The sequence below is a fragment of the Panulirus ornatus genome, chromosome 1, assembly GCF_036320965.1.
Source record: "Panulirus ornatus isolate Po-2019 chromosome 1, ASM3632096v1, whole genome shotgun sequence".
NCBI lineage: Eukaryota > Metazoa > Arthropoda > Malacostraca > Decapoda > Palinuridae > Panulirus > Panulirus ornatus.
In genome coordinates this window covers 83808865-83833762 of record NC_092224.1, presented here as the reverse complement: position 1 = coordinate 83833762, position 24898 = coordinate 83808865, and the positions used below count along the sequence as shown (strand labels likewise).

The following is a 24898-nucleotide window of genomic DNA, read 5'->3' as shown; positions in this document are numbered from 1 at the left end:
ATTACAAACATGTTGTTGTATGTGTGTATGTGGGTGTTAGCAGCAATCAGTGCCGGCATGGGGGTGGGAAGATAAGTGGTAGGGCGGGGGATGCTGGGTTGAGGAGGGTGGCCAGAACAATGGGCCATGGTGTGAGGCAAGGGCTCTGACAGTGGCCAGGCGTGGAGTGTCACTGGCCAGGCCTGCAGTGCTAAGGCTGGACCAACCCGGTGGGTGTGTGTGTGTGGGTAGCCAGCCAGCCAGCAGGAGGAGGAGGAGGAGAGGAGCTACACACTTACAACACACGAGTCTTCAGTTCAGTCTGGCGCCGAGGCTTCCCCACATACCATGTGAACCACAGCCGTTACACCTCCTCCTCCTCCTCCCCGACCAGCACGGCTACTCCCGCGGAGTTTGATGGTGCTTCCGATAGTCAGCTAAAACCTCTCTCTCTCTCTCTCTCTCTCTCTCTCTCTCTACCCCTCGCCGTGGTACTTGGCGGTGGGGCTCTTGCATCGCCGGGCGCGCTACAGTACCCGCCGGCGCTGGTTGTTGCTCCGTGGTACATACCTCGCGATACCCGGTGATTACACATACCCTGACGATACCCGTTGATCACTCCGGAACACTAGTGAGATAATCCTCCGGTGATGATTACTCACCGGTACGCCTGCGATGGGAAGTGATTAATCTGTGATACCGAACGATCAGTGCACGTTACTCTGTGGTAACGCATGCGACACCGAGCTGTGATGTGATCACCACATGATCAATGGTGATTACTCGGTGGTACACTCTTACTATATGATACCTTACGATCCATGGTGATTACTCTGTGGTACCCTTACGATACCTGGTGATTACTCTGGAGTACCCAAGGGTACTTGGTGATTTCTATGAATTACCCTACAGGACTTGGTGCTCACCTTCGATTACCTTATGATAAATCGTGATTACGCCGCTTCAGTACGTCACGAAGAAGAGTAATTGGTGTGGGATATCCGTCGATACATAGTGATTACTCTGTAGTACCTACAGATACCTGGTGATTACTCTGAAATAGTTTGCGATACCCAACGACGTTTGATGATTACAATATTCTACGATACCCGGCGATGACCCTGCAGTATCCTAGTTAACAGGTGCCTGACGATACCCTGTGATCATTCTTGTACTCACTGATTTCCAGTGATTACTTGGTATCCTACGATGCCCTGTGATTACTCTAGTGTACCCAGCAATTACTCTGCAACACCTTACGGTAACCGGTCCTTCCTCCACAGCATCCTACGATACTCAGTCATTACTCTAAAGTATTCAGCGATACCCAGTGATTACTCTTCAGCATCCAACGATTACCGGTGATTACAATATAGCCTGCCACCACAGAGGAGAGCGGCTAATCTACTTCACCAACTACGGTAAAATTCTTACGGGGGTTCTCCCACAGCCCATGTGATATTTCCTCTTGCGCCACGAACGTGTTTTGATAAACCATGGCGCAATACCTTCTGTGCTTGGATCAGTCCATCGGCTGGGCTACATGATGATGTGTCACCCATGGAATGCGCATCTAACAAGCTGATGTAGTAATGATGTAGTTCCGTGATTCAATGAACTACGCTGATATGCGCTACACAATAAGAACACTGAGGATGTAGTATTGCTACTGCTGTTGTCGCTGCTCGTACGTGAGACGGTATACGTAGAGGGTTGGGTGTTCGGAGGTCATGTACAAAGATGATGCAAGTGAAGGAAATTGTGTATTTGGAGTAGATAAAAGGATTTTGTTACTTACACCAGTTGAGTGTCATGGGATGTGAGGTACTGACCCAGCAGTATATACTGTGATGTGAGGTACTGACTTCCTGTGATGTGAGGTACTGACCTAGTAATATATACTGTGATGTGAGGTACTGACCTCCTGTGATGTGAGGTACAGACCTCCTGTGATGTGAGGTACTGACCCAATACTGAACCAATAACATACTATGATGTGAGGTGCAAAAATGTGTATTTTTTCCTTTGAAATATTCCTGTGTACTGAACTCATGTACTGAATTAGTGTACTAAGTTCGCCTGCGTGGATAGGCAACGTGTACAGAGGAGCTGTACTCAAAAACGAGTTTCTGAGTTACTACTCCAGTAATGTACTGAGGTTACGTGCTCAGTTGCAGGGCTAGAAGTGCATTTAATCTTGCCTTAACTGAAGACAAACCCTACAGTGATGTGCTAACTTGTGCTACTGATGAAGTGCATTAAAATGCTAGACTGAACTGTACACTGTGTGAGGTTCGGTTGTACAAATGAAGTACTTCAGAATGGTGAAGTGTTAAGCGGTGTCGTCTCTATGTACCATACATAGGGATGCACTGTGATAGAGGGGGATGGGATAAGCTGTTTTCAACAGTTATGAGCTGTGTCATGATAAAGTCAAGATGTACTTCAAAGACATAGCAAAATCATTAAGAGTTATCGTGTACTGAAGCATCGCACCAAAGGCGATGGGCTGGGTCCTACTGTGTTTAGAATCGGTACCCAGTGATGACCAGGGGTGTATTAACATATGCAAATCAGTTATGTCAATGTGTACTAAAAATGTAACAAATGCTATGTTCCACAGGTACAGTTTGTATGCGTGGGTGTGTGCGTGCGCGCGCGCGTGTGTGTATGCTGAAGCAATGTACAGTCATGTACCGTCATGATGTTCATGTGAAATAGAATGTCATTGGAAATCGCCCCTGATGTCAATCTAGTGAGTTTCAAACTTCTCTTTATATTATCTTTGTGTGTAGATAGATGTGTTCACGTTATACATCTACTCTGGGAGTGGTGATGGGTTTTTTTTTTAGCAAGTCACACACATCACTCAGCACAATATGCTACAATTAGCTGGATGATGTATAATTCCAATGCTTCTAAGATTTTCTTTTTTATATGTATAATTCAAATGATGCTAAGAATTTCTTTACCTAAATTTTTTTTTTTTAGGATGTTAAAATTATGGTCTTATGTTCCAGTCTGCCGACTTAGTTCAAAAAGAAAATTGTTGTCAAATTTCATATGTAGTTATGTATTATTGAATGCTAGTTAGGCACTTGTTTGAGTGTGATGAGTGTGAGTACTAAGTGTGAGAGCTAAGTGTATGAGACAAGTGTGAGACAAGTGTGTGAGCTGTGTGTGAGAGGCAAATTGTATGAGCCATGTGCGTTAACCAAGTGTGAGAGGCAGGTGCGTGACCAGTGTATGAGCCAAGTGTGAGAGCCAAGTTGTGAGCCAAGTGTGAGAGCCAAGTTGTGAGCCAAGTGTGAGAGCCAAGTTGTGAGTCAAGTGTGAGAGCCAAGTGTATGAGACAAGTGTGAGACTAGTGTGTGAGCTGTGTGTGAGAGGCAAATTGTGTGAGCCATGTGTGTTAACCAAGTGTGAGAGGCAGGTGCGTGACCAGTGTATGAGCCAAGTGTGAGAGCCAAGCTGTGAGCCAAGTGTGAGGGCGGGGTGGACGAGTCGGATGGATAAGACAAGTATGAGAGATTGATAAACGAACAGAAGACTCGAGTGAAAGATTTTGAGAAATGAGCGTGGAAATCTAGTGAGAGAGAGAGAGAGAGAGAGAGAGAGAGAGAGAGAGAGAGAGAGAGAGAGAGAGAGAGAGAGAGAGAGAGAGAGAGAGAGAGCACCTACGACGAGATATTGCCTTGAGGTGAGCAAGAGAGGGCTGGAGCGTAGAGCAGTAGTCACTGCATTAACCTCCATGGTTCACAATGCTGTTCTACTCTGCTCTCTCTCTCTCTCTCTCTCTCTCTCTCTCTCTCTCTCTCTCTCTCTCTCTCTCTCTCTCTCTCTCTCTCTCTCTCTCACACACTCACACACAGGCGCTGAACTACAGACCGGTCTTACTAGCGAGTGTGGTGTTGTAAGGATCTGGAAAAGATGATTTGAAACCAAGTGGATGACTTTCTGCGGAGGAGGAATTTCCTACGTGAGGGGCAGCATAGTTTTAGGGAAAGGAGTTCATGGGTCAGTAATCCCTCAGAGTTCTACGAGAGAGTGAGCTCAGTCCTGGACAAAAGGGAAGGCTGAGTGAACCGTGGTCTTCATATGGACAGGCCAGAAGGCATTTGACACTGTACCACAGAGGAGGCTGAGTATATGAAGCTGGGTTACCAGGCAGGTATAAGGGAGGAAACTCATTCGTTGGATGGGAGATTATCTCAGTGGGAGGGAACAAAAGACGCATGTTAGAAAAGCCTTTTTTCCAGATGGGGTAAAATGATCAGCAGGGTGCCACAGGGTTCGGTTCTGGGACCATTTCTCATCTTGATCTGTATAAACAACATGCCTGAAGGTATGGATCCCTACCTGAGCACGTTTGGAAATGATGCAAATGTCACGAAAGAAGTGGAAGCATGAAAGACTGCATCAGCTTACAAGGGGACCTAAACAGACTTCAAAATTGGACTGAAAAGTGGATGGTGAAATTCAGTCCGGGCAAATGTTAAGTAATGAGGATGAAGCAGAGCGGATGACGGCCTTAACATGATGAATATCTTGCAGGAAATGAGCTTCAGGATTGTGTGTGTGTGAGAGGGACTTGGGAGTCGACATCGTCCCTAACCTGTCGCCAGAGTCCCATATTAGGAGACTAGTTTAAGAAGCAAACTGTCTGCTGGCAAATATCAGAATAGCTTCTCATATCCTATATAAAAGCAGATCTAGAACATGCTTCTCAGGTTTGGTCACTGCAGCTAAAGAAAGACAAAGAACTCATAGAGAAGGTCTGGAGGAAGAGGGCAACAAAGATGATACCAGAATTAAGACAGCTAAGCTAGAGGGGGAGAGGTTGGAGGCTTCGAATTTTACCCACCTTGGACGAGAGAAGTGTGAAGGGTGATCTGATCACAAACTCTAAGTTTCTAAAAGAGATCGACAAAGTGGACAGTGGACAGTACTTTGAGAGACGTAGGGACAGAGCAAACAAAGGACATAAACTGAAATTAAACGAGAAACTTTTAAATTACGATGTAAAGAAGTTCTTCTACCGTGTAAGAGTAGGGGATGAAAACTAATTGACTGAGGATATGATCAATGCAGACAGCACACATGAATTCAAGAGGTTGTATGAATGTAATGAATGTTCAAGAGATGGGGGTTCCACGAGGGTAAAACTCCCTTCCCATGCAGTGCAGATAACTAATTACACACACACACACACACACACACACACACACACACACACACACACACACACACTGCATAGCAAGATATCTATCTTACGTTTGTCCAAAAATATTTCCTTTCTTAAGAGAGAGAGAGAGAGAGAGAGAGAGAGAGAGAGAGAGAGAGAGAGAGAGAGAGAGAGAGAGAGAGAGAGACACACACACACACACACAGCTGTCTGACTTGTGCTCTGCAGGCGCTCACCGGATGTTGAAGGTTCGCTCTGTTATGAGGCAAACTCCGGATCTCTCTCTCTCTCTCTCTCTCTCTCTCTCTCTCTCTCTCTCTCTCTCTCTCTCTCTCTCTCTCTCTCTCTCTTTCTCTCTCTCTCTCTCTCTCTCTCTCTCTCTCTCTCTCTCTCTCTCTCTCTCTCTCAACGTTCCATTTATAACAGATAGCATCAATAATGTGTTCCCTACCAGGAAGTCATTTTGTCCTGTTGAATATAATTTTGAGGGAGACGTTTATAAGAAAAAAGGATAATAGTAATAATGATGATAATGATAACAATAGTAAAAATAATAGTAAAAATGATAATGATGATAACAATAGTAATAATAATAATAATCATGATAATGATAATAGAAATAATGATATTAATGATAATAATAATAATAATAATGATAATGATAATGATAATAATGATGATAATAATAGTAATAACGATAATAATAATAATAATAATAATAATAATAATAATAATAATAATAATAATAATAATGATAATAATAATAATAATAATAATAATAATAATAATAATAATAACGACAAAAATAAACGACTTATCAAGCAACTGCAGCCAAAGACATCAATCAAACAAAAAACTATGTACCACAATAAGTTACTAGGCCATAAACATAAACACAGGAGTAGTACTATACAAACCATCCTTTTTCCCCCCCTATAGGGAAATGACTATGCGAATGCTATGTACTCGAATACCCTTCGTCTCACGTTGGTGAGCAACGGAGTCTACACCGGTTATTTCCCAACAGGCGCACATAGCCAGCAGATAGCATTTTACCGAACCTAACTGTACAACGCGGAGGTATATGGATACGAACAAAGTACATATGAACACGCACCTTCATACAACATACAAACCTCCAACAGCCAGGATCGAACCCCGTTGTTTATCAACGTGAGACGAAGGGTATTTGGCTGAGCCAAATCAGCCGTTAGACCAATACGGCACCGTTGGCGGGGCAGTGTGTCAGCCTACCAACAGTAAGCCGTGTGCTGACTGGTCAACGTTGTTGCTAGACGGACTGTGATTGGTTGAGAATTTAAATAAGATTGGACCACTGGAAAACGGAGGGTTGTTATCTCTGTCTATATGCATATCTCTCTCAACACCAACTTCTGTTTCTGATCTCCTCTCCTCTTGGAAACAAATATGAAATGATGTAGTGGCCTGTTGCTCTTTTGCAGTCCTTTGTATGTGTTTGTATTCTTTGTATTTGTGTGGCGTGCGGACGTTAAGTATCTGCTTGTCACTTCAGGATTCTCACTTGCGGTTTTCCGTTTTCTTTTCTTTCTCAGAAAATCATTAACCGCTTCCCGAAACAGCGCCATTCCATGGTTGCCCGCTCAGCACTGCGACGGTGCGGCCCTTGAGCACGACATTGCGGAGGCTTAGGTATTTTTGGGTCTGGCCTTTGACCAGACTCTTAAGGGTTCAGTCCCAAAGACCAACGCCAGCCAACATGCCCAAGGGTTGTATTGTCATGCTCAAGGGTCGTTTTCCAGGGTCGTACCCATGCGCCCAGGGGTCGACTATCCTCGTACTCAAGGACCATAGCCTTTTGCTCAAGGGGTTACCAAGCTCGCCCTTAGTCCCATAGCCTTAGAGACAATTTGTACGGAATATTAATAGATTTTCTATCGTTCTTTACTATCTAAATAAGCCTCTATACACTGGTCCTATAGCCATTTGTATTGGTAAGTTTTGCTGTATCGTTTTGGTTCAGAATAAAAAGTACAGGAAGCAATACTTCAGCTGCTGGGGAGGATGCGTTAGAATCTTTGATCTCGTCAAGTGGGATGCGGATCCGCGTAGACATACAATCAGCCATGCTACTTTAACGTCCTCAACCTGTCAAGAGCCAATTAGGATATTTGCAACACATATCTTTTTTTACACAAACAAAAAAAAAAAAAAAATGGAAGGATGTAGATAGCAAGTACTGCTACACAAGCAGTGTCTTTTCATGCTCCACAGACAACTGTAGACAAAGAGGCGGTTCAGAGAGCAGACACAGCACTGGGGCTACCGCATGCTACCCAGCACAACTATGTTAACAAAGAGACTGTACACACAGTAGCAAAACCCACACCTCCAACGTCCCCACGCACCGAGACCCTAATACGCAAACAGACACGGTCTAACCAGGCGTCAGGTTCCTCCACCAGCAACACCATCCCTCAATGAAAGCTAAATGCTTCTTCTCCCTTCCCTTATATACTGGGTTCCATCAGCGTGAACTGTCACATGAGCAGTTCGAAGCAGTAACTCATGTGATCCGGATCATAGACACTGTAAGCAACACTCGCAGCAAGACTTAACTTATAAAGAGACTCTGATGGTTCCCACAGGTCTGTGCTGCTATAGATTACAGGGTCACGTGAGCGTAAGATGTTTCTACAGACACATGATCATCGGACATGAAAAAGTCGTTGATGTATTTCAGAAAAAGATTGGACACTTGAGTTGTTAATTTGACTACTAAGGCGCTCGTTCGTGTATGTGATGGAGTGCTGGGATGAAGTTGTTCATTCAGAGTATACCAACACAAGTTTGACGGATGGCTTGTTGTCACAGGGGTAACGATATTCTTTATGACACCAAAGTTGGTTGTCACATTGGATTATGAATTATGAGGCTGAAATCATGAACACGAAGTTGTTTCTCGTATTTCTCACTGATTTCCTGATTTTTGTGTTGTAAGCGCGAGTAAAGACGCTCATGACAGCAGTAAAAGATTAATGTAAACATTACCCTTGTCTTCTGTACGTTGCTCGACGGTGGGTCGTCTGTGGAACAGCATGAGAGACGTTGCTGTATTTCGCTGTATTGTCACAGCTCACAGCAAACTTTGATTTTCTAAGCCAGCGGTAACCCACCCGATGCCCTGAATCTATCATACTCTAGCGCTAGACAATGTCGATAGATGTGTGGACGTTTGGCTCGACGTGATAAGAGTATGTGACGGTAGGAACACAGGTTTGCTGTAGCGAGAGCTCAGGAGGAATACTGAGGACAAAGCTGCAGAGGGTGACTCGTTCCTTCGCCTCATGGAACACGACCAGAGGCTCGAAGACGTGGCGAAAAGACCTGGTAAAGTGGAGGACCTCGATCTCTTCCGGTAGCCAAGGTCCGTCGGGAGTGCTCTCGCCGAAGACCTTATTCGTCGACAGCTTCACCTAAGACATCCTCGTCACAGGAGACGCATGAAAGGTTCCAGCTAAGTGGTTTACTCCTCCATGACGGAGCTGCAGTCCGCTAAGTCCCTTATTTTTGCTGTCGATGACGGGGAAGGAAGACGTTGGAGTGGTAAGAGGTGCCGCACAGATTGTGTTACCAGGTCCTTGCGTAGCATCATGCTCAAGGAATCGTAACGCCATAATCAGGGGGTCCCACCCTCCTTCCAAAAAGGGTTGAAATATGTCGTCTATAGGAATAGGATTAGCAGAGATGACAGAGAAGGGAGAGATTTTTGAGCGGCAGCGATGAATTAGTTGGCGCCACCTCCATAGACATGCGCACAGAGGTCCTTAACACGCAGTGCTGGTATGCAAAAAGGTCGTCAGGTAAGGCTACCTGTGTGACTTTCGAGGAAGTCCACGACATAGTTTAAATATCTGATGGAGTAATGGGAAAAAATGTCACAATATGTTATCAATCAATGCGCTATGACAGGCAAGCAAGGTTAACCATAGAGAGCAGATTGAGGAAATACAGGTTACACAATTACCATCTTGTTACAGACTGCTCACACAGCCAAAAGAAACATCCTGAGGGAGTGTCAGTGAAACTCACTGATGATAAGGATAATACGTGATGATGTAGGGATGACTCGGCGGGGAGCGCTCTGCTCTATAGTGTTCAGCGGAGGGATGAACCCAGGCCACAAGTCCTGCAGTGTGAGGAACGTATGATGAAGGTGGGGAGACGTCCGACCCAGACACAGTGGGCGTTGTTGTAGGGTGTGATGTGTACCCATACAGTGTGGCGTATTGCCACATGGTATGCGGCGTGTACCCACACTATGCGGTGTGGAGCCGCATCCTGCAACGAGGCAACTGGCGTACGTCATTAGCCGCCCCACGGGGTGGTGTCTGGCCAGCCTCACACTGCTGGAGGAACGGAGGGGGAGGTCGGACCTAACCTCTCCCTCCTTACGGCCTGGGAGAACTGATCTAGAATGGGGAGACGATTTTGTTCCTCCTTCCCCGTACGTGCAAGGTAAAGCATAAACTGTATCACGCAACTCCTCCGTGTTCGTTCTCCTCTGAATTGCAACTATGACGTTATCAACATCCAGGTAACCACATGTTCACCCTGCTGAATTTCCTATGACCTTTCCATGGACGATGAGGTCATTACCTCAAACGAGCGACGAACTCACGGCAACCATCCTTTGCTGCATATCCTCCTCCTCACTGACCGCAGATGCGCTAACACATGATAAACCAAGTTTCACAAGTCTGCCTCTTAGGTATTGGTAATTCCTCGTCATCCAGACACACTATAGCCCCCTCCTCACTGCCTGCAGGAAGGACCATATCCACCGGCGCGCTGGTGTACAAAAAGCCTTTACAACGACACATGACATTGTCTTACTCTCTTAAAATCATCGTTGTACAGTTTACTAGCCACATCGGTTGAAAGGTTCATGTCAGCCTCACTAACTGATCCGAGAGCGATGTAGACGACGATGGTTTCCTCCGTCGTTTGTCTGACATGTGTGAGCGAGTTATTGATGGCAGTCGTGGTTGGCCACATCGGTATACCGGATCTTGTAAACTTTAGGAAGTCATGTTATTCTCGGTGTTGGGGCGTGATCATCTATTAGCTTCAGTTCTTTTGTTTTTCCCCTCGTTACTCGACCACATTAGAACCTTTCTCACTCCGTGACTGAATGTTTCTAAACCGACGTGTGTCTTCTCATATGTTCCTTCGTCACTTAATTAGTCAAAGCAATTTGCCATCGTAATCTGCCTTGTTCTAAACCTATGACGTCACCCCCATCTCTTATTCCGTCGTTAGCTTTTAAAGTTGTACAGGGCCTTTATAATGGCGTCTGGGAAGTGAACTTGGGCAAAGACGAAGGGAACAACGAAGACGAGAGAAAGTATAGGTAAAGCCCTCCAAAGTTTAGATAGGACCCAGGACTGAACCCCAGACCCAAACGTCAGACCCTTAACACCAAACCCCGACAGTGAAGACCCAGGCCTTTAACATGAGCGGTATAACACAGTCGCCACACATTCCAACTGCAGCCCTAGTTCCATGACCCCAAAATCTGACCAATGTGAGCAAAACACGATGTTGTCCAGGGCTTCTCCTTCCCCTCACACAGGGTTGTGTTTTACCTCCTTAGCAACACAAGAAAACGTTCTGTTTGTCACGTCCGCAGCATACTAGGACACGTTCTCTGTCACCTCCACAGGCACACCAGACTCCTCATTCCCCCTATCACATCCTCAGCATATCAGGGTTATTCTCTCACATCCTCGGGAGACCTGGACACCTGTGATGTCTCGCGTCCTCAAGGCACGAGGACAGTGCCTGCATCACCTCATCATGTCCCTCGCACACGAGGACAGCCATCACGTGTGACGCCCTCATCCAACCAGGGTACGCGCCAACGCCTTCATATGACCCCGAGTAACTTACTTCGTGACCATTTATGCAAAGTGCCCCCTTCCGGGAGCTCGCCTCACTGATATTCCCGAGGGATCGTAAGGGTAGAAGGCAGACGAACAGTCGCGCCCCTGACCTCGTATATAATCGACCTTTTTTTCCATTATAAGTTCGTAACCCAAAAGGTTTTACTTCAGTTTGTCCTTTAAGTCATTTTCTTATATTCGGAGGAGAATCGTTTTTCGTTAATCGTGCATAGTTTCGTCTATGTCATGGACAGAGGCGTCTTTCTCTCTGGAAGTGTATGTTATCTCTCTAGCTCGCTCTATACGCTTACCGGAGGCCATGTGAACCACTTGAAGGTAAGTGGGTGAGGAACGATTATAATCGTCACACAGTCACTTTGCAACGAACTCCATGACTTAACGTTCACTAAGTCTCAGTGAAATTTGCCTAGACCATTATTGAATATTCCCGGACAAGTAACCTTATTTAACCCTAGAACATTATCCTTAGGTCTGTCAGACCCGACCAGACCCGACGCTTCTCAAACTTTATTTGTTCTACGGAGTTACCTATATGTGTGTGTCCACTTGAGCTCCTCTACCTTCAGTTCTTGTTCACACATCGACGAGGGCGGATGCGTCGCTCTGTGTTGCTATTCCTTCTTTGCATATTCTGGTGTTTGGGTCCAATAGACCCCCCTGAAGAGTGATAGTGTGGGGGGTAAATGACCTGTAAATGATACAGTAAATGGCCTACAGATCATGGTAATGCAGGAAAGCTCTCTGTCTGTCAGCAGGAAGCAGGTGGTCTGCCGAATGGATATCTCTCATATCAAGTCCTTATCATGAAGTTTTGATGTTCATATTCATTTTTCATATCAATTAATTTTTTTCCCTTTTTTACAGTAACCACCTCCATTTATATTTTCTTTATAGTTATTAGTTTGATTAGGTAAAATACACCTTAATTAAAGCTCTTAAGATTTTTGTTGTTTTTCATAAATTGCAATTACGTGAAGATACTGTTTTAGGATCGAGAACGTTGCTTAATGTAATCTTATCTGTATTTCTATCCACCTTACTGCAACCTAACCAGACGTAATCACGTACAACAAACCAAAACCCAGTCTATCCAAGACTAACCTATCATAACCTCACTCTAACTTATGCTTCCCAAACCTAATCTATCCCACCCAAGCCTAACTCATCATCCCATATCCTCTCAAAGCCTAACATATCCTACCCAAACTTTACCCTTAATAAGCCTAACCCATACTACTCATCTCCATCCAAAGCCTAACCTATCCTCCTCAAGCCTAACCCATCCCCAAATCTAATCTATCCTCCTCAAGCCTAACCCATCCCCATCCAAAGCCTAACCTATCCTCCTCAAGCCTAACTCATCCCCATCCAAAGCCTAACCTATCCCTCTTAAGCCTAACCCATCCCCAAAGCTAACCTATCCTCCTCAAGCCTAACCCATCACCATACAAAGCCTAAACCCATCCCCAAAGCTAACCTATCCTCCTCAAGCCTAACCCATCCCCAAAGCTAACCTATCCTCCTCAAGCCTAACCCATCACCATACAAAGCCTAAACCCATCCCCTAAGCTAACCCATCACCATCCAAAGCCTAACCTATCCTCCTCAAGCCTAACCTATCCCCATCCAAAGCCTAACCTATCCTCCCCATGCCTAACTCATCCCCATGCAAAGCTAACCTATCCTCCTCAAGCCTAACCCATCACCATACAAAGCCTAACCTATCCTCCTCAAGCCTAACCTATCCCCATCCAAAGCCTAACCTATCCTCCTCATGCCTAACTCATCCCCATCCAAAGCTAACCTATCCTACCTCAACCCAACCAACCCTTACTTGCCATACACTAAATCACTCTAATACGTAATTGCTTATGATGGTGGCGAGAGTCCGACGTACTTATCTGTAAGAACAGGAGGAAACCAGGCAACGTCGGACAGGGAACAAACAGCTTATCACGAGGTGGATGACGCTAGGAACCTCTTGTTCCACCGTGTGTGTGTGTGTGTGTGTGTGTGTGTGTGTGTGTGTGTGTGTGTATGTGTGTGTGGAGAGAGAGAGAGAGAGAGTGCTTTTTCTCTTCCGAGTAGAGGGCGGCAAATTTTACCGATGTCTCCATGTTGTTATCAGTAAGATATATATCATTATCATCATTATTATCATTATCATTATTATCATTATTATCATTATTATTATTATCATCATCATCATTTCATTAAATTCTTTTCGAGGGGCGGCACTTTGGAACACATATTGTGGTATGTAGAATGTAAAAATACCTCTTTCATTTTAATTTACTGATTCTAACGACGGGCACCATATTAGGGAGAATTTCCTAATCTTCTGGTGTTTACGTTGGTTAATTGGGTAATTAGGCTCTCCGCCTGTTATCTGCCACGGTCATTAAGGCTGTCAAGTGTGAAGCTACTACATTCGCCAGCCGCAGAGTGTTGAAACACCTCTTTCAAGTGTTAATGATCATTCTAAGAGTATGATGTACTGGCTGAACACTTTGCATTGTAAGGCTGATTTGTTTATAGCCTCCACTAAACTGTTTACATCCTCTGGTCTAAACTGTTTATATTATATCGTATGCTAAATATGTATACTGTATGAGCTCTTATTCTCCGTGTCTGTAAGATGTGTGAGGTGAGAGGAACTAAGACAAAAATAAGGATATTCAGGGTTTTAAAGTGAAAAATCTATCGACTGATGAGCACGGGTATAAAGTGAAAAAATCTATCTACTGAAACGCACGGGTTGAAAGTGAAAAAATAACTCTATCGACTGATGCGCACGGGTTTTAAAGCAGCGATGGTGATGTAAAGGAGTCAGCTGTGTGAACCCACTGTTGATGCAGCTGCCCGAGGCTCTTGCATGAACGCAGTTGGACAAACTTTGTCTTGAGATAAGCCAAGATCGATGTCTTGGTATCCTTCCTTCTCCAGGCGCAACCCAACCTAACCTAAGCTACCTTACTATGATCTAATCTACCGGATTTAAGACCTCATCTACCTTCATCTTATACATCCAACACTAACCGAATCTACCGTACCATAAAGTATAACTTTCCCAAAACCACACCAAATGTTTCTTCTTAAAAATACAACCAAGCCTAACCTAATCTACCCTACCCTACCCTTAATCTAACCCAGCGTGATCTACCTTACCTTAACTAAGTCAAACCTAATCTCGTCTACCTCACTCCAGCCAAACCTGTCCTTACCCATTCTAACTTACCCTAACCTACTCTCCCCTATACTAACCTCATTTGTTCTAACCTAACCTCATCTCCCCTACAGAAGCCTCTCCTCTGCCCTACCCATAACCTAGCATGACCCACGTAACACAGTCGTCCGATCCTCTCTATAAAAATGAACACAGCTGGGTACTCTTTCAGTAGATCAGTCTAGTCATCATTATCGTAAACTTCAAAAGTCTTCTTTTCCATCTGTCCCATCTCTCCTATCCCTCTCCTCTTCCGTGATTTCCGGATCTCTCTCTCTCTCTCTCTCTCTCTCTCTCTCTCTCTCTCTCTCTCTCTCTCTCTCTCTCTCTCTCTCTCTCTCTCTCTCTCTCTCCAATTGAACTCATCGCTCTGCGAACTCGTATCACGTTACTGATAACATCCTCTTCTTCCTTTCCACTGAGTCTTTCCTTCTTTTCCCATAGCGATCCCAAACCCTCCTTCCCTCGCTATCATCACCCCTCCCATCCCTATCGCCATCCCTCCCATCATGACCCATCCCACTGCAGGGATGTGATCTACTGGATGGGACAGTTAACGATGGGTGGACGGGCAACATAGTGGATGGGAGGGTGGTCGCTACAGTGATGGGAGGATCGGGCGCTAAAGTGATGGGAGGATTGGGCACTACAGTGATGGGAGGATGGGCGCTATAGTGATGGGAAAGTACTAGTGTTACTAGCGTGGCGATGCCGTGGTAGTCCCCGATATCTTGGTAACGAAGCAAGAGTTGATGGGGATCGAGGCAATACGTTGACGGAAGAAACTGCATAAAAAAAAATATACATAAACTATAAACGGATCATTGAATTCAGGCAGCCATTCAGCTAAGAACTTTACAGTTGAGATATCACACAGCAAGCGGGGGAGTGGGGGGGGGGGGGTTAGTGGGGTGGTTCATAATGGTAACGAGTTAATCAACCAAAGAGAGTGTTAAGGTGAAGGTGGGGCTGGACCACCATCACACACACTTCGGATAAACACATGAGCGACGTCTCTCTACATTGCACATGACGCAATAGATTGTATGGTTTTGTTGTACATGATACGTTAAACAGTGACTAGTTCAACATCATGTGATCAATGGTTACACACTGAACTGCAGTATAACACTGCAAATGACATGCCATGTGTATTTCATGGTAAAATGTAAGTGGTAGATATTTTCGTGTTGGTTGCGTTACAGGAACATGACAGTTGACATACACATAACTTATGGAACACGAGGCTATTTGCTTGTTAGCTGTGCGCTCGTTCAATGGATTATTAGTGACGTTAAGAACTGCATGTATAGAACTATTCCCGCATCTGTCTGTACGAGCACTGGCTGGGGGCTTTGGCTATGTTTCTCTGTATGACCGCGCGGCTCAATCTCCCAGTCTCCTCTGGTAACTCCAACTTATCTCTGCATCGATTGCTGTTGCAGAAGCGGTGGTTCTGTCCCACTGGAGGTACACTGATGCTACTTATGGAGGTTGGTGATATCTAGATGCCATGTGAGTCTAATTGGTTACTCATTCTCTCAGAAAAGTTCCCTGGTACTTCTGAGAGTGTTATGGGTCGGTTATTCCTTGGGGGGTGTCGTCTTGTGTGTGGCATTCCTGGCTGTGGTGTCTATACGTTCCTCTGGCTTCCTTCAACCTCAGGGGAGAGTATCCTGTGTTCAGTATTGCGTCGAAGACGAGGAGGTGGTAGAGAGGGGGAGGATCATGTGGCAGCGCGCTGATTTGTTTCTTGCGTATCTAACTCTTTCTTGGGGCTTCAGAACTCTTAGGTGTTTATTTGGCTCGTTAATCGTAGCTCTCTGCTAGCAAGGTGGTGATGCTCACTGAGAGACGGCTATTATGGGCCAGTCGTGTTGGGGTCTCTAGTTTGGGGAGGGTTGGTTCTCTCCTCACTCAGAGTCAGCTAGTGGAAAATGTTTGATTTCGTGAGTTTAATTGTATACATATATATATATATATATATTTAACGTTAATTCTGAATACCGATTTGCATGAGTTTATGATGTCGTACACCAACCATACTTTGGTCCTCACCCCACTAGTTTTGTTGCTGCAGACTTTCAGGTATGTGTATCGTCGTCTCCGAGGATCTTCTGTAGTCAACATAACCTCTTCACAGATGGAAAAAAAGTATTACCGCTGATTGGGTCACTTTGATGTAGTGTCACAGTAACGTTTTCTATAGCTAAGAATTATGTCAGGGGTGAGTGAGTGGGTGAGTGGTGTATAAACACTGGCTAGTGCGGCCTCGGGTGCTGTGCGTCATGGTAGTAGATCAACAGTGTCAATGTATTTCTGTCTGGGATGTTTATGGGGCAGGACCCGAGGCTCGTATGTCTAGCAGCGGATCACCAATGACAGGAGGAGGTTCAGGTCTCCGGAGGATCTTATATCAGTCGGGTAACATGAGACACCCCTGACACGAGGATGTGTGTATATCGTTGCAGTATTTACCCGTCCCACTGAGCTCATTAGCTTTACTGGGCGGGTATGTCGGCACTGTAAGTCATCAGAACATGTATGTTGCGAGCCTTTCTTGACGGCTATGGCAACTTCTAAATGGAACTGCTGCTAAGATTCAGTGGGTGGGTAGTGTCGTCTGGAATATTCATAGTTAGGTGGTCCCAGAAGACCATAGCTTGTTTAACAGAACGATGGCTGGTTGTTTGAGGATAATATGTAAGGTGGAGGCCCCATGTTTGTCCCGTGCTGAACATTATGTTGAACAACATTGTCTTACTAATGAGTGAAATCATTGTCGTTTTCTTTTGTTTTTACGTTTATATCAGTTTTCTCTGTTGCTCAGCGCAGTGCTGAAGATGGGCATCTGGACTGTCTGTGAGAGGCGTCGTTTGTACTACTTTGCTCTGCAGAAGTCATGAGCTCACTGTCGTCATCAGACGTTATCGATTCTGGGGAAAGATGGTTGCTTTCCCAAGTTAAGGTCACCCCGGGAGGTAGGGTTGAGGATCTGAGAGGAACCTTGTAGGTGAAGGAGCAATGGAATTGTAGGTTGGTGGAGTGGGCGTCTGAGGAGAGGTGCGTGTGAACCTTGGCTTCTGAGAAAGTGGTTGTGTTTAGCGCCAAGTGGTGGCTATGAGCAATGCCACGTGTATGTTATGCTTCGCTAAGCTTGCAATACAGTCCCAGGAACTGATTTGTCTGCGATTATTGGACCCGGGAGTATCTTTCTCCTCCATCAGCGTATATAAGTCTATGGTCGCTATTTTCCCTTGCATTTTTGACATATCTGTTGAGGTGACCTGCCCATAGTGGTGTTTTGCTACGCGGGCGTAAGGTGATAAGCTTGGGGACGGGGTTTTAACCGTGTGTAGTTGTTTGCACATTGTTTTCTACGTTAACATTATCGTATGATATCTCATATCTGTAGGTGGGTGATGCCCTTGCAGTGTGTACGTAGCTTGTGGTTGATAGCGTTTCAATCCTTCGTCACGTGTGGTCGGGTACGGTGTTGGGTGATCAAAATGTTCTCATCTCAGTAACTGATGCACCCCTGTGTACAGAGTTGATTAACAGCAGAACGTATATAACATGTTGCGAAAGGAATCAATTCTTTAAGCTCAATTTGATGAATGTTGATATACAGATAACATTCTTTTTGACAGTGTTGGTGAGCTATATTGGTCGTATCCACCGAGTCATAGTGGATTGTGTGAGTGGTTTTTGATCTCTGGAATCTAAATGTTAGTCATTTTTGTCTTTCTAACTCTTCTCTTGCTCAGCCTTTGATGTTACTGTATATAGATCGAAGTCTTCTAGAGTTCTGATGTGCTCAATAATATGGGATTTACGACAGCTTATGTCTGTTGGACGCTGGGCGATGAAGTCTCAGTCTTTCAGTTGTTGGATGAACTTCATCTTCGAATAATGGCTTCTTATGGGTTGGTATCGTCCATATTGATGGTGCCGTAGTATTGATGGTGCCGTAGTACTGATGGTGCCGTAGTGCTGATGGTGCCGTAGTATTGATGGTGCCATAGTATTGATGGTGCCGTAGTATTGATGGTGCCGTAGTATTGATGGTGCCGTAGTATTGATGGTGCCGTAGTATTTGGTGATGTTTGTGGGAAGAATGTTTAGCTGAGGGAGGAGCTTCAATAGTCTGGCTTTCGTTACTATGAAGTCTTGGTCAGTTGTTGATATTTTCTGTACCCCTACGTTACATATTTACCTCAAATGTCTTTAGTTCCATCGTGGGACGTAGAAGGGTAGTACATACTTTGGTGTCAAGTTACCACATGGGAAAGGTCGTACCCTGCACCACAAAATGGCGAAAGAGAGAGACGAGAGAAAAAAAAAAGAGGGGGAGAGAGATAGAGATGTAGGTTGTGGTGTAGAGTTCCTGGGCCAGAGGTGGTGGGGGAGTCTGTCGTGAGACGGAGCCGTGGCCAGCGTGTTCGCACACCATCTCGTGTGTGAGTCCAGTGGACTGACTACCTGGCCTGGCGCCACCCTGGTCTCACGGGACAAGTTTGGCTGAACCCTGACCAGTAGCACCTGACCCAGACCCTGTGACTTGTACCTCCTCATCCACACCCTGTGTCCTGTACCTCCTCACCCACACCCTGTGACCTGTAGCTCCTCACCCACACCCTGTGTCCTGTGCCTCCTTACCCACACCCTGTGACCTGTACCTCCTCACCCACACCCTGTGTCCTGTACCTCCTCACCCACACCCTGTGACCTGTGCCTCCTCACCCACACCCTGTGTCCTGTACCTCCTCACCCACACCCTGTGACCTATACCTCCTTACCCACACCCTCTGACCTGTAGCACCTCACCCACACCCTCTGACCTGTACCTCCTTACCCACACCCTGTGATCTGTAGCTCTTCACCCACACCCTGTGACCTGTAGCTCCTCACCCACACCCTGTGTCCTGTACCTCCTCATCCCACACCCTGTGACCTGTGCCTCCTCACCCACACCCTCTGACCTGTAGCACCTCACCCACACCCTCTGACCTGTACCTCCTTACCCACACCCTCTGACCTGTAGCTCCTTACCCACACCCTATGACCTGTAGCTCCTCACCCACACCCTGTGACCTGTAGCTCCTCACCTACACCCTGTGATCTGTAGCTCCTCATCCCACACCCTGACCTGTAGCTCCTCACCCCACACCCTGACCCGCAACTCAACATACTTCAAGTAACATACACACATCTGTATCCCCAAAGCCAATACAGTTGAAATTCACTGTTGCACGTACACACAGTCTCCTTGCCTCGTCTCACGTACACACTGTCATCGACCAATCATACACACACACACACACACACACACACACACACACACACACACATACACACACACACACACACACTCACTCACTCACTGGCACAGCTTCATCACGTCTGGTGCGGGTCAAGAGGATGAATGGGACTGTGTACTTTTTTTGTTTTTGTATTGCTATTATCAGTGTGTGTGTGTGTGTGTGTGTGTGTGTGTGTGTGTGTGTGTGTGTGTGTGTGTGTGTGTGTGTGTGTGTGTGTGTGTGTTTGCTGGGATAGTGAGTAAAGACAAGGTGAGAGCTTTTGCTCTTGAGGAGAAGCCTTCTTCAGAGGAACTGAGTAAGATAAGATACCTACGAGTCTATACACACATCCCCAGCAGGAGATCCCTCCCTTGCAGGACGCCGCACACCCCGCCGGCCATCATCCCCCTCCTGTGTCCTCCTACATTCTTGCGCTCCGTCTTTGCCACTGGCTCGGACCAGCATTTAGAGCTCCTGCGACAGGATGGAGAGAACACAGCGTCGAGCTGCCAAGATGATTCCCGGACTGAGAAACAAATCCTACGAGTGCAGACCAAACGACTTGAATCTATTTGGCTTTGAAAAGAGAAGGTTAAGAGGCGATCTAATACAAGTATCTAAAACCATGAAAGGCTTCGGAAATCTTGATCTATCACTTTATTTATGACCTGAATCATCTGACTTCACTCGTTGTACCTCGAATGAGGCGAAGTATTTTTTCTTCAGTTGGATTATCAACATACGGAACGAACTGCCAGTTACAGTGGTTGTAAGCATTACTACAGATGCGTTCATGAACAGACTTGATAAATACTTTGCTTCAAGTCCACACCTTACATCATTTGCATCTTCTTGGTGACAGTAACAATTTGCAGGTTATTCTCTTTGAATGACCTGTCTGCCTTCTAACTTTCACCACACTCATCTGTGAGTCTCTGATATCATCCACGATCACAAACAACCTTGATAAGACCAAGTGGTCTGGTGCTCTTTGAATTCCTCTGCATTCGTTTGTGTTCAAATCTATCTACATCATGGGCCTCCCTTGACCTGGGAATTCTAATATACCTCCTGTTTTCCATTGACCTGTTCTCAACATGCCTTCTAAGCCTTTCCATTACGCTACTGCTTCTCGTCTTGAGTATCTCTAACAATCCTTCAGGGTAACACACAACTTTTTAAACTGCCCAATATTGCGTTCCTCCTCCTCCTCCTCCTCCTCCTCCTCCAGGTTTACTCACCGTCCCAAACCAGACATTTGTCATTAAGAAAAATGTGGAGGACAGGTGTTGCCCAGCCTCACTCTGCTACCTGCAGCCATTCCCACCCGATGCATTGGCCTCTCCCCACACGTCGAGGTAGCTACACACCCTCCCCAGCCTTGTATAGAATAAGTACATTTAAATAAAGTTGTATGAACTCCTACTGAAGTGCGATTTCACCTTCATACTATCATCACGGACTAGTGTGATCATGATATATATATATATATATATATATATATATATATATATATATATATATATATATATATATATATATATATATATATATATATATATATATATATATATATATCCCTGGGGATAGGGGAGAAAGAATACTTCCCACGTATTCCCTGCATGTCGTAGAAGGCGACTAAAAGGGGAGGGAGCGGGGGGCTGGAAATCCTCCCCTCTCATTATTTTTTTTTTTATTTTTCCAAAAGAAGGAACAGAGAAGGGGGCCAGGTGAGGATATTCCCTCAAAGGCCCAGTTCTCTGTTCTTAACGCTACCTCGCTAACGCGGGAAATGGCGAATAGTTTGAAAGAAAGAAAGAAAATATATATATATATATATATATATATATATATATATATATATATATATATATATATATATATATATATATATATATACTTCCCACGTATTCCCTGCGTGTCGTAGAAGGCGACTAAAAGGGGAGGGAGCGGGGGGCTGGAAATCCTCCCCTCTTTTTTTTTTTTTTTAATTTTCCAAAAGAAGGAACAGAGAAGGGGGCCAGGTGAGGATGTTCCCTCAGAGGCCCAGTCCTCTGTTCTTAACGCTACCTTGCTGATGCGGGAAATGGCGAATAGTTTGAAAAAAAAAAAATATGGCGGGGTGGCGGCGATAATGGATGAAGGCAGCATGCATGAATATGTACATGTATATATATGTATACGTTGAAATGTATGGGTATATATATATATATATATATATATATATATATATATATATATATATATATATATATATATATATATATATATATATATATATATATTGGAAAGGATCACAATTTTGTGTGTGATCAAGTTATTTCTATGAGTCCACGGAGAAAATGAAAAGATAAGTTCCCAAGTGCATTTTCGTGAAATAATCACATCATCAGGGGAGACACAAGAGGGAAATATAACAGTCAGTTGATATACAACGAAGAGATGTCCAAATGGCGCCCTAGCTACGTCTCTTCGTAGTATATCAACTGACTGCAATATTTCTCTCTTGTGTCTCCCCTGATGATGTGATTATAACACGAAAGTGCATTTGGGAACTTATCGTGTTTCATTTTCCCCGTCGACTCATAGGAATGTATATATATATATATATATATATATATATATATATATATATATATATATATATATATATATATATATATATATATATATATATATATATCTTTCTTTCTTTCAAACTATTCGCCATTTCCCGCATTAGCGAGGTAGCGTTAAGAACAGAGGACTGGGCCTTTGAGGGAATACCCTCACCTGGCACAATTCTCTGTTCCTTCTTTTGGAAAATTGAAAAAAAAAAAAAAAAAAAAAAAAAAAAAAAAACGAGAGGGGAGGATTTCCAGCCCCCCGCTCCCTCCCCTTTTAGTCGCCTTCTACGACACGCAGGGAATACGTGGGAAGTATTCTTAATCCCCTATCCCCAGGGATAATATATATATATATATATATATATATATATATATATATATATATATATATATATATATATATATATATATATATACATATATATATATACACACAACAAAGTACAAGAAAGTTTCAGGAAGTAAACTCTTATGAAATGACTGGTTTTTGAAAGCTCCCCTCCCCTCATCTTGCTTGCATGTGGAGGGTTCCGGGAGCAGATCAGAACCTATATGTTTGAACGTAATCCTCTTACGTCTAATTGTGACCATCGATGGTCGTTTGTGGAGGAGGATTACCGACAACGAGATGGGATTAGCCTCGTCAATAGGGAATCGAACGGGAATGAAGTCGACTTGACTTTGGTTATCATTTGTTTCTTGAAAATTCTGGGGTGATTTCTTACTTGATACTTTAATTGGATGCGTGGCTATCACACTTTGATGACGTAGTTTCCTTTCATTGGCTGATTGTCTATCACACTTTGATGACGTTGACGTAGTTTCCTTTCATTGGTTGAGTGTCTATCACACTTTGATGACGTAGCTTCCTTTTATTGGCTGCCTGACTATCACACTTTGATGACGTAGTTTCCTTTCATTGGCTGAGTGTCTATCACACTTTGATGACGTTGACGTAGTTTCCTTTCATTGGTTGAGTGTCTATCACACTTTGATGACGTAGCTTCCTTTTATTGGCTGCCTGACTATCACACTGTGATGACGTAGTTTCCTTTCATTGGTTGAGTGTCTATCACACTTTGATGACGTTGACGTAGTTTCCTTTCATTGGTTGAGTGTCTATCACACTTTGATGACGTTGACGTAGTTTCCTTTCATTGGTTGAGTGTCTATCACACTTTGATGACGTAGTTTCCTTTCATTGGTTGAGTGTCTATCACACTTTGATGACGTTGACGTAGTTTCCTTTCATTGGTTGAGTGTCTATCACACTTTGATGACGTAGTTTCCTTTCATTGGTTGAGTGTCTATCACACTTTGATGACGTAGTTTCCTTTCATTGGTTGAGTGTCTATCACACTTTGATGACGTTGACGTAGTTTCCTTTCATTGGTTGAGTGTCTATCACACTTTGATGACGTAGTTTCCTTTCATTGGTTGAGTGTCTATCACACTTTGATGACGTAGTTTCCTTTCATTGGTTGAGTGTCTATCACACTTTGATGACGTTGACGTAGTTTCCTTTCATTGGTTGAGTGTCTATCACACTTTGATGACGTAGTTTCCTTTCATTGGTTGAGTGTCTATCACACTTTGATGACGTTGACGTAGTTTCCTTTCATTGGTTGAGTGTCTATCACACTTTGATGACGTTGACGTAGTTTCCTTTCATTGGTTGAGTGTCTATCACACTTTGATGACGTAGTTTCCTTTCATTGGTTGAGTGTCTATCACACTTTGATGACGTAGTTTCCTTTCATTGGTTGAGTGTCTATCACACTTTGATGACGTTGACGTAGTTTCCTTTCATTGGTTGAGTGTCTATCACACTTTGATGACGTTGACGTAGTTTCCTTTCATTGGTTGAGTGTCTATCACACTTTGATGACGTTGACGTAGTTTCCTTTCATTGGTTGAGTGTCTATCACACTTTGATGACGTTGACGTAGTTTCCTTTCATTGGTTGAGTGTCTATCACACTTTGATGACGTTGACGTAGTTTCCTTTCATTGGTTGAGTGTCTATCACACTTTGATGACGTAGTTTCCTTTCATTGGTTGAGTGTCTATCACACTTTGATGACGTAGTTTCCTTTCATTGGTTGAGTGTCTATCACACTTTGATGACGTTGACGTAGTTTCCTTTCATTGGTTGAGTGTCTATCACACTTTGATGACGTAGTTTCCTTTCATTGGTTGAGTGTCTATCACACTTTGATGACGTAGTTTCCTTTCATTGGTTGAGTGTCTATCACACTTTGATGACGTAGTTTCCTTTCATTGGTTGAGTGTCTATCACACTTTGATGACGTTGACGTAGTTTCCTTTCATTGGTTGAGTGTCTATCACACTTTGATGACGTAGTTTCCTTTCATTGGTTGAGTGTCTATCACACTTTGATGACGTAGTTTCCTTTCATTGGTTGAGTGTCTATCACACTTTGATGACGTAGTTTCCTTTCATTGGTTGAGTGTCTATCACACTTTGATGACGTAGTTTCCTTTCATTGGTTGAGTGTCTATCACACTTTGATGACGTAGTTTCCTTTCATTGGTTGAGTGTCTATCACACTTTGATGACGTTGACGTAGTTTCCTTTCATTGGTTGAGTGTCTATCACACTTTGATGACGTTGACGTAGTTTCCTTTCATTGGT

General features: G+C 44.2%; 1 protein-coding gene across 1 annotated transcript in view; it reads left to right on the top strand.

Moving 5' to 3' along the window:
* Positions 1-261: 261 nt before the first annotated feature.
* The window catches only part of LOC139752746 (probable G-protein coupled receptor B0563.6), a 32936-nt gene continuing 8299 nt past the window's right edge, over positions 262-24898 (top strand). The window contains exons 1-2 of the mRNA XM_071668663.1: positions 262-399; positions 2603-2734. The gene's annotated coding sequence lies outside the window, so the exon portion shown is untranslated. The remainder of the gene's footprint in view (positions 400-2602; positions 2735-24898) is intronic.